Source organism: Mauremys reevesii, linkage group 11 (assembly GCF_016161935.1).
Source record: "Mauremys reevesii isolate NIE-2019 linkage group 11, ASM1616193v1, whole genome shotgun sequence".
In the NCBI taxonomy this organism is placed as follows: domain Eukaryota; kingdom Metazoa; phylum Chordata; order Testudines; family Geoemydidae; genus Mauremys; species Mauremys reevesii.
In genome coordinates, this window is record NC_052633.1 from 2,274,514 (window position 1) to 2,284,321 (window position 9,808).

Sequence of the window (9,808 nt, forward strand, 5' to 3'; positions counted from 1 at the left end):
GAGTACCCCCGGGACCCAGAGGAAGCCGGCGCCTGTGCTCACAGCCCTGGATACCCTAAGAACTGTCACACATACTGCTGTGTAGGATGAATCTGCTTGGCCATTCCTGGATGTGATTCGAATACTAGACTGAGCTCTTTTCTTCCCACTAAAGCACTGAAAGCGCTTCTCTTTCCCTTAGCCATATTTATAGCCGAAGGAGGAAATGAGAAGCTGTAGTTACTGTCACCACATATCATTCAGCTGAAGTGACCCAGCCCAAAGTCAGATCTGAGCATTGTACCTTGATGTGGCCACTACAGCCCTCTGCACGTCCTGTCGTTTTATTGCTCGCCACTTAGTGCAGTATGCCAGGGTGGAGGTTGCGTGACCTTGCATTCCTTACTCATTGACGAGGGGTTCCCTCTTCCTTTGAGAAGGATGTTCCTTTGAGAAGGATGTTCGCCATGGTGCCCACCGGGGAATTTATGTGCGCTCGCCTAGTGCCCAGCAGGGGAGAGAAGCCACTGCCCCACGCCTGACGAGGACAAAGAAGTCAGGCTGCGGGCACGGTGTTCTCTGTTCCCGGCAGGCACAGGGCCTGCCTAATGCCCAGCAAGGTAGAGAAGCCCTGGCCCCACGCCTGCCGGGGACAGAGAACTCCGGGGCTGCGAGCGCCGGTGTTCTCTGTCCTCGCGGCTTCTCTCCAGCTTCTCGCTGGATTCATATATTATGTAATATTAAATATGATGTTTTTTGTATTATTTAATGTACAAATACAAAATAAGCCTTGAAAAATTGTTGGCACACACCCACACTCTTCTGAAAACATGAATGTGCTACTGGCCACAAAAAGGTTGGGGACCACTGCTCTAATGCAACCAGCAGCTAGGGATTCCGGGTGGAAGAAGTCTGCTTTTCCAGTAGTTGGGAGTTTTCCTTTCACAGGCTGCCGCCATGAGCTCCCACTTACAAGAACCTTTATTTCTGTTAGGAAAATGAAAGAAGAAACAAGTGCAGGGTCTCCACAAGCACATATATAATGTGCCTGATCCACCTCACCCTTTGTTATGGGTGTTACACTGGTGAAATGCCATTTGCTTCAATAGCACTGCTCTTAATTTGCACTAGTGTAAATCAGGCACATCGGGCCTGTGTGTGTGTTTATCTTCTCTGCTGCCTTGCAGACAATAGGCCTACCCCAACAGTGAGCAGAATGACCACAGAGTAGATGTCCCAGGCCAGTCCTCTCTTGAAGGGGATAATTCTTGAACCCGGCTGTGGCCATGGAAGGCAGAAACAATGTAGTTCCATTGGATTTCGCAGGGGAGTGGCTGATTTGAAAGCCCCACACAGGGTGTTTGTAACTCAGCTCTCCCTTGTGTCCAGTTTCTAGGGTGCATATCCATAAACAAACAGATTTGGGGGCAGCGTCAGGGTGAGTAAAAGGAGCCGCAGGGGTGAAGGGACCCCTTCACCCTCAGGGCTTGGTAAAGTTGCTGTATTCCAAGCAGCAATGCATAGACGTGTTCTTCTGTGGCTCTTTTAAAAAAAAAAAGATTTAAAAATGCAATCTGTGAAGGGTTTGAGCCCTTTGGAGCATCCCCTGATGTGCTGGGCTGCCACTGAGTCAGCCTAGTCTGCCAGCCTGGGTCCCCTTTACCTGGCCTTGCTGGGTTAGGCTTACAAGCCTCTTCCAGCCAAACACACAGGCAGGGCCACACCCAGCTGCACAGAGACAGGGATCCGCTCTGGAAAGATTCAGCCTCAGGGGCTTGTCCCAACACCCTGGTGCCCGCGCCCTTTAAGGGGCACAAACCCAAAGGTTTATGAAATTCGCCCCCTCCCTCAATGTGGAGGGAGATAGGCACAACTTCTTGCCCCCCTAGTTAAAACTTACACAAACTGGGTTGTATTATAAACAAGAAGTTTGTTAACTACAAAAGGTGAATTTTAAGTGACTATAAGAGATGACAGACAGAACAAAGTAGATTACTGCCCAAATAAAGCAAAATACGCAAGCGAAGCTCAATATGCTTAAGAAACAGGTTACAAAATGTAAATTCTTACCCTAAATGTTATTTTAGGCGGGTTGCAAAGTTTCTGTGGTTCAGAGTTCCAGTTATATAGCTTTTCAGACTGGACCCCTCTCTCGGTCTGGACTCCCCGCTGCCTTCCCTTCAGGTGGCTTTAGCAGGCTTTCTTCTTGGGCAGACAGGCCAGAGAGAGGAGGAATCCCGTTTGCCTTCCTCCCCACCTTTAATTAGGATTTACATAAGGCGGGAATCCTTTGTTTCCCAAACTTGACCCCCCTTCCCTTCCAGTGGAAAGTCGCAGGTAATGTTTGGTATCAGGTGACAAGACCACCTGACTCTGTAGCATCACAGCGTCCATGAGTCAGTGGCAGTATGGAGCATCTGTCCACAGGAGGCCAAGCCTTTTCACTGTCCCTTGTCCTCGCTGATGGGTCATCAGCCCTGTCTGGCTTTCCCATTGTTATACCAGAAGGGTTAGCAGTGGGCATCACGCAAAGTAGCATAGGTGAAATATAGATACATAGTCAATATGCCTAACTTCAGATATAGAAATGACACAGGCGTACAAATTGGATAATCACATTCAGTAAATTATAACCTTTCCAATGATACCTTACAAGACCCATCTTGCATAAAGCACATCTCAGTTATGTCATATTCATATCATAAGTATATTTTCATAAAGAATATGGAGTGAGACATCACACAATCAACTTCCAAAATATTAAGAGAAAATGAAAAAACGGGTGTTGCCATGCCCACTATACCGAGAGTGATTAGTTAAGGTGGGCTATTATCAGGAGGAGAAAAAAAATCTTTTGTAGTGATAATCAGGATGGCCCATTTCCAACAGTTGACAAGAAGGTGTGAGTAACAGTAGAGGGGGAAATTAGCATGGGGAAACAGACTGGGAGTGGATGGGTCATTATACAAAATAAAAACTGTTTCCCCATGCTAATTTTTCCCCCTACTGTTACTCACACCTACTTGTCAACTGTTGGAAATGGGCCATCCTGATTATCACTACAAAAGATTTTTTTTCTCCTCCTGATAATAGCCCACCTTAATTAATGGGCTATAAAAGATTTTTTTTCTCCTGCTGATAATAGCTCACCTAATAGCTCACCTTAATTAATTACTCTTGTTATAGTTAGTACGGCAACACCCATTGTTTCATGTTCTCTGTGTATATATATCTTCCTAAGGTATTTTCCACTGCATGCATCCGATGAAGTGGGCTCTAGCCCGTGAAAGCTTATGCTCAAATAAATTTGTTAGTCTCTAAGGTGCCACAAGGCCTCCTCGTTCTTTTTGCTGATACAGACTAACACGGCTACCGCTTTGAAATCTATATTAGTGTAATTCTACATAAGGGTGAGCGACTGGGGACTGCACATGTAAATTACACCCATTTATTTTCTCCTTCTGCACTCTTGGAGTGACTTCTTTGTGGAAGAGATAGCAACAGTCTGTTCTCATTGTCACCAGGGAGACCACAGGATTAGCTCCAATATAAGTGGATTTACACCCATGTAAGTGAGACCAGAGTCAGGCTCTTAAATGTGAGTCTAAGGGAGTATTGGGGCCTGACTGATCTCAGAATCAGATCATTCTAAAATCCTGGCACTGTAGCTTATACACACACAGATAGGGAGCTGGGATTGGAACTTTTTGGTCCCTTAAGCCTGGTCTACACTATGAGTTTATACCGAATTTAGCAGCGTTAAACCGAATTAACCCTGCACCCATCCACACAACGAAGCCCTTTATATCGATATAAAGGGCTCTTTAAACCGATTTCTGTACTCCTCCCCAACGAGGGGAGTAGCGTTGAAATCGGGATTGCCATGTCGGATTAGGGTTAGTGTGGCCGCAATTCGATGGTATTGGCCTCCAGGTGCTATCCCAGAGTGCACCATTGTGACCGCTCTGGACAGCAATCTGAACTCGGATGCACTGGCCAGGTAGACAGGAAAAGCCCCGCCAACTTTTGAATTTCATTTCCTGTTTGCCCAGCGTGGTGCGCCGATCAGCACAGGTGACCATGCAGTCCCAGAATCAAAAAAGAGCTCCAGCATGGACCATATGGGAGATACTGAATCTGATCTCTGTGTGGGACGATGAATCTGTTCTATCAGAACTCCGTTCCAAAAGACGAAATGCCAAAGCATTTGAAAAAATCTCCAAGATAGACAGAGGCCACAGCAGGGACTCAACACAGTGCTGCGTGACAAGCATAACGGAAAACCAAAGAATCAAATGGAGGCTCACGGAAGGAGGGAGGGGGGACTGAGGACTCTAGCTATCCCACAGTTCTCGCAATCTCCGAAAACCATTTGCATTCTTGGCTGAGCTCCCAATGTCTGAAGGGTCAAAAACATTTTCCCGGGTGTTTCAGGGTATATGTCGTCAATTTACACCCTTCCCCTCCCGGGGAGTCATTCCCATTTTTGTCCATGTGCCACCGGCCAACCTCCGTGAGGCCAGCCAGGAGCACCCATGACAGCAGCAGACGGTATAATAGGACTCGTAACTGTCATTACCAATTTCCAAAGCAGCAGACGGTGCAGTAGGCTGGTAACTATCTCTGCTACCTTGCAAAGGCAAGTGAATGCTGCTGTGTAGCGCTGCAGTACCGCATCTGTTAGCAACATCCAGTACACATACGGTGGCAGTGAAAAAAGGCTGAATGGGCTCCATGGTTGCCGTGCTATGGCATCTGCCAGGGCAATCCAGGGAAAAGGACACGAAATGATTGTCTGCCGTTGCTTTCACTGAGGGAGGATTGACTGATGACATTTACCCAGAATCACCCGTGACACTGTTTTTGCCCCATCACGCATTGTGATCTCAACCCAGAATTCCAATGAGCGGGGGAGACTGTGGGAACTATGGGATAGCTACCCACAGTGCAACGCTCCGGAGATCGACGCTAGCCTTGGTACATGGACGCACACTGTCGAATTAATGTGCTTAGTGTGGCCGCATGCACTTGACTTTAGACAATCTGTTTCCAAATACCAGTTTCAGTAAAATCGGAATAATCCCGTAGTGTAGACATACCCTTAGTTCCAAAACCTGTAACTAGCTAAGAAAGAGCTCTTTGAGTTTAATCAGTACAGCAAGCCAACCTCTGGCTTCCTGGAAGCCATCCATCACAAGGCTTATTGTTCACAAATGTAATACAGCCTGGTGCCTGCCCCAGTGGTACAGCCACACTGGAGGAGCTGCCTGAGCTGGGTACTGGCTCCTGGGAGTGGTGGCCCAGCGTGCTGCTGCTTCTGTTGCTGTGGTTCCTGGTAGAAGCCCTGCGGATATCTGCTTTGGATGCATGGATATAAATTTTGTATCTGTGCAGGGCTTTAGTGTTTGGTTGAGGCATGGGGACTTTGGCATGGGCTGGGACCTGGCCTGCCAGCATCACACCCCTTATGCCCTTTTACAGATGGTATCAAGAGGTCTCTGGATCACAGTAACAACTCTGGAACTATCCTGTGGGGCAACTAGAATCACAGATTATTAGGGTTGGAAGGGACCTCAGGAGATCATCTAGTCCAACCTGCTGCTTAAAGCAGGATCAAGCCCCAAACGGCCCACCTCAAGGGCTGAACTCACAGCTCTGGGTTTAGCAGGCTAATGCTCAAACCACTGAGCTATCCCTCCCCCCCAGGAAAGCTGAAGCAGGAGACTCGGAGTTCTATCCCTGCTACTGCTGCAAACACACACCTCAGGCTTGCCAAGAATCTCCATTCGCAGTGTAGGGTCTGATGCAGTCCCGGTCCATCTAAGAGAAGATAACAGTGATAACACCACCCAGTTCTTTACAACAAGTGCTAAAGAGAGACATCCCACCCTCCTGCCCACCTGTTCAGAGACCAAGGTGCTGCCGGTTACAGATGGGAATAAGTAAACTGCTGAGGGAGTCTTTTGTTTCCCTCTTTTTATTCCCTACTTTCCCTCCTCCTGTCTGACTCATTCTGTCCATCTGCCTTGCTCCCTAGGGCAGCTCCGAACTTTAGTTCCCAGCATAATAGGTTGGTGAAGGTGCTTTTCCCCGCCCCGACATAGGCCAGTAAAAGCCCCGGTGTAGGTGCAGTGATGCTGGCATGATGGCACCTTATACCAGGATGGCTTATTTTGGATCCCTCACTAGTCTAAGCCCTTTTATCCTGGGGAATAATTGCATCCAAATGAGGGGGGTTTGCCAGCTAGTCAGCTGGCAAAGAATAAGTGCAAGTTAGGCCTGGGTGTCTGTCTTTTCAAAACACAGAAACTGCTTCATCCCTGCTTCTTTCTTGCTTTGGTAACGCCCCATTCTGCTGATTTCCTCCCTGCTGCTCAGTACCTCTCTGCATTGCAATGGTAAGCAGAGGCCCCATGGTCCTAGTTCTGTACCGAGAGCTAGACCACACATGGGCCCCGCCCCAATGAGTGTACCCTGTAAGGAGGTGTGTAACATACAGAGGCCCGGGAAGAGGGAGGCAACAGCGCCCATAAAATGTTTCCATACAGAGAAGCCATCTGTGCCTCTCACCCCCTATAGCTGAGCCCTCCCCAGATCTGGCCCTGCCCACCCCCATCCACTAGGTCCATTTAACCCACTCCCCGCTCACAAGACATACAGGTGCAGCCCTCCCTCCCGCCCGCACTGTCCTTCAAGGAGGGAACCACAGGGGAACCTCACCCCACCCCATTTCTGCTTATGTGCAAATTGTGATGTGCAGGGGCTGCCAAGCAGGACCACACCCCTGATGCCTCGAGGCTCTTTGGCAGGAGGAATTGGCAGCCTACCCCCACCTCCACCCCTACAGCCACCTTGCTGCAGCAAAGAGCCTCCCAGGCCCCCTCCCTGGCTCCGCCAGCAGCAGCATTGAGCTCTGCCTGGCTGCTAACCAGCCCCATCAACATGGTTTGCTGGAGGCCAGGACTTGTCAAATACAGTTCTGGTGTCTGCATTGTAAAAAGGGTGTTGACAAACTTGGAGAAGGTACAGAAAAAGCCACATAAATTATCTGAGGGCTGGAGAAAAATGCCTTCCAGTGAGCAACTTAGAGAGCTCAAGCGGTTTAGCTAATCAAAAACATGATCAAGGAGTGACTTGATTACAGTGTCAAATTCTCGTCCCAAGGGGAAAACCCCAGGGTACTAACGGGCTCTCTCACCTAGCGGAGAGGCGCAGAACCAGGACAAATGACCGGAAGCTGAACAGTGGCAATACGGCACACATTTGTAACAGTGAGAGTGTGGTTAACCACTGCAACAAACGACTAAGGGAAGTAGTGGGCTCTCCACCTCCCGGCGTCCTCCAATCTGGGTGCCTTTTGCCGTAGGCATGTACAAGCTGCTGGGCTCAATACGGGTGAAATTTTCTGGCCTCTGATCTACAGAGGTCAGACTAGAATGATGAGCTAATAGTTCCTCTGGCCTTCATCTATAAAATCCCCTCAAACTGGGCTCCCTTTCCTCTCCCAAGGCTGTCCGGCAGCAGCACGGAGGTAATGCCTACAGAGCACACTGCCATAGCATGCCTGGTGGTACAACCCCTGTGCTGGCTCCTGGCATCTTGCCCTCTTCCACCCAGCAGAGTTATATTTGTTCCCCTGCAGGGTGGAGCCTCCATAGCTGCGAGGGATAAGATAGGGTTTGGTTTTTAAGGACCAGGGATATCTAGTTATTACATTAATTTTCTTGTCCTTGTAACTGGTCCCATCCCACGGGGTGTGACAGGCTTTATAAAGCTGGTGAAATGAAGTCGTTTGCAAAGGCTGCTGTGCTACAAGCAACAGTAAGTCCATACTAAAACGAAAGAGCTACACTAAAGGACAACCATCTGCGTTGAGCTTCATGTATGCCAGGAAGTGTGATTAACGCCGCCCTGACAGCTCCTCTTCTGTCTGCTGTCATCAGTCTGTATATGTTCCAAAGTCTGCCTGTGGCACTAAGAACAGATGTCTCTAGCCTGTGCAAACGCTTGCATGAAACTTCAAGATGATATTGTAACTTTCATACCCTAAGTGCAACAAAGGAAGGGCTCTTTGTAAAACCATTTTATAAATTCCCTTCCATGTGTTTTCATAATAATAAAAAATTCCCACATTGCAGGCCCCTTATACCAAACCAGACCAAGACTTAGGTTATTACTAGCAAATTGCGCAGACACCAACTTGACACAAAGATCTCTCTGCCCTAAGTTGCAGCATCCTCCCATTTCTTTGAGCTAATTTAGAGTTGGCTTCAGCAGAACTGGTTCTGCAGAAGTTGAAATGGGTCTGGCATATGGAAAGCAATATATTTCTTGGGCACAGCTTCAGCTACTCAGGAGTTTTCAGTTGGATCATTCTTTAGAAATTCCATTTGTGAGGGGCAGTTATTCCAGGAATAAAGGGGAGTGACAGATAGAAAAATGCCTTCCTAACAAGAGTTCCTACTGATAACCCTGTTTTCAGAGGCCTGAGTTTTTCTGCAACTGACTCAGACAATGTTGCAAGGATAAAACAGAGCACACAGGTCAGTCCTGAGCTGCTAAGAAGTGTCTGATTAGTATCCACTCAAAGAGTGAGGTGCTGTTTGGTACCACTGTGTTGTATCCCTCATAAATCACTACTGCAAGCATTCAGCAAATGAGTTTTGCTTGAATGAAGACTGTGCTCTTTACAAGTACTTTATTTGCACATAACCAGACATTATTGTTCATGGACAAGATTATTGGTTCATTATTTCCTATTTGCCATTCCTTTTTCTCCCCCTTCATTTCAGTCATGCAATCAGGGAAGCAGGAACAATACCATGTAGCAGCCATAGATGCTAAGCATATGTATTGATGCTTTGACACATTTGTGAAGAAACTAGTATAATATTATCCCCCGTTGGAAGATGGGAAAACTGAGGCACACATTAAAATGACGCCCAAGCTCATACAGCAAGCTAGTGGCACAGCCAGGATTAGAATCCAGCTGTCCTCTCCACTTACTTATTTCTAATTTACTATTGGGAATTGCACACCAAAGAGCAGTGAGTTAAGTGAGCTTTACCTTATCAGTATTTGCTGCAGAGCTTCTGTGTATATGTGACAATAGAAATCATGAATAAGCCCTGATGCGAAGCAAAGGCTAAATCCACTGGACTTTTTTTTCTTTTTTGCCAGCCATGTTCACACATCACCTATGCATGCCCACACAAAGGTATCTCCGTACCCTTTGAAACAGTCACATTCTGAAGGAAGAAACCTAATACAACTTGAATATAAATCTGAGGTAAAAGTTTAATGTCTGAAGTTTTAGCATTAGTCTGAGTGTATTTTGTTACCAAGCAAAACAATTAGCTCGAGCGTGTAATTGCTTATTGCTGCCAGTAGTTAATTAGTATCAAATTAGTGATGTGTGTTTAATGCTATGTATAGATCTAATTTCAAGCAGCAAGTCAAAGGACGGCACTAAACACAGTTCTTTGATGTAAGTGGAAACATTTATATTCCTAATATGCACTTCTGAGGTTTCTATTGACTGGCATTTGTTTATTCTCATGCTCAGATGAAACATTCTGGAAGTGGAGTTTTGGTGCTAAACTGCTCCCCCTATATTTGAGAGCTAGAGTTCCCTCCCAGTGCCAATCTGCTGCACCAGGAGACATATCAAGCCCCTTTCTCTCTGCGGTTCCACAGTGATGCTTGTTAGACTGGGTACCTTTGGGTCCTACCTAGAGTCCTCTCTTCCCTTTTTCCTCTGCGCCTCTCTCCCCAGGCCTGGCACTCTGGACTCAGATTGTGATGAGGGTATGGCTGTTGTCTAGGGCCG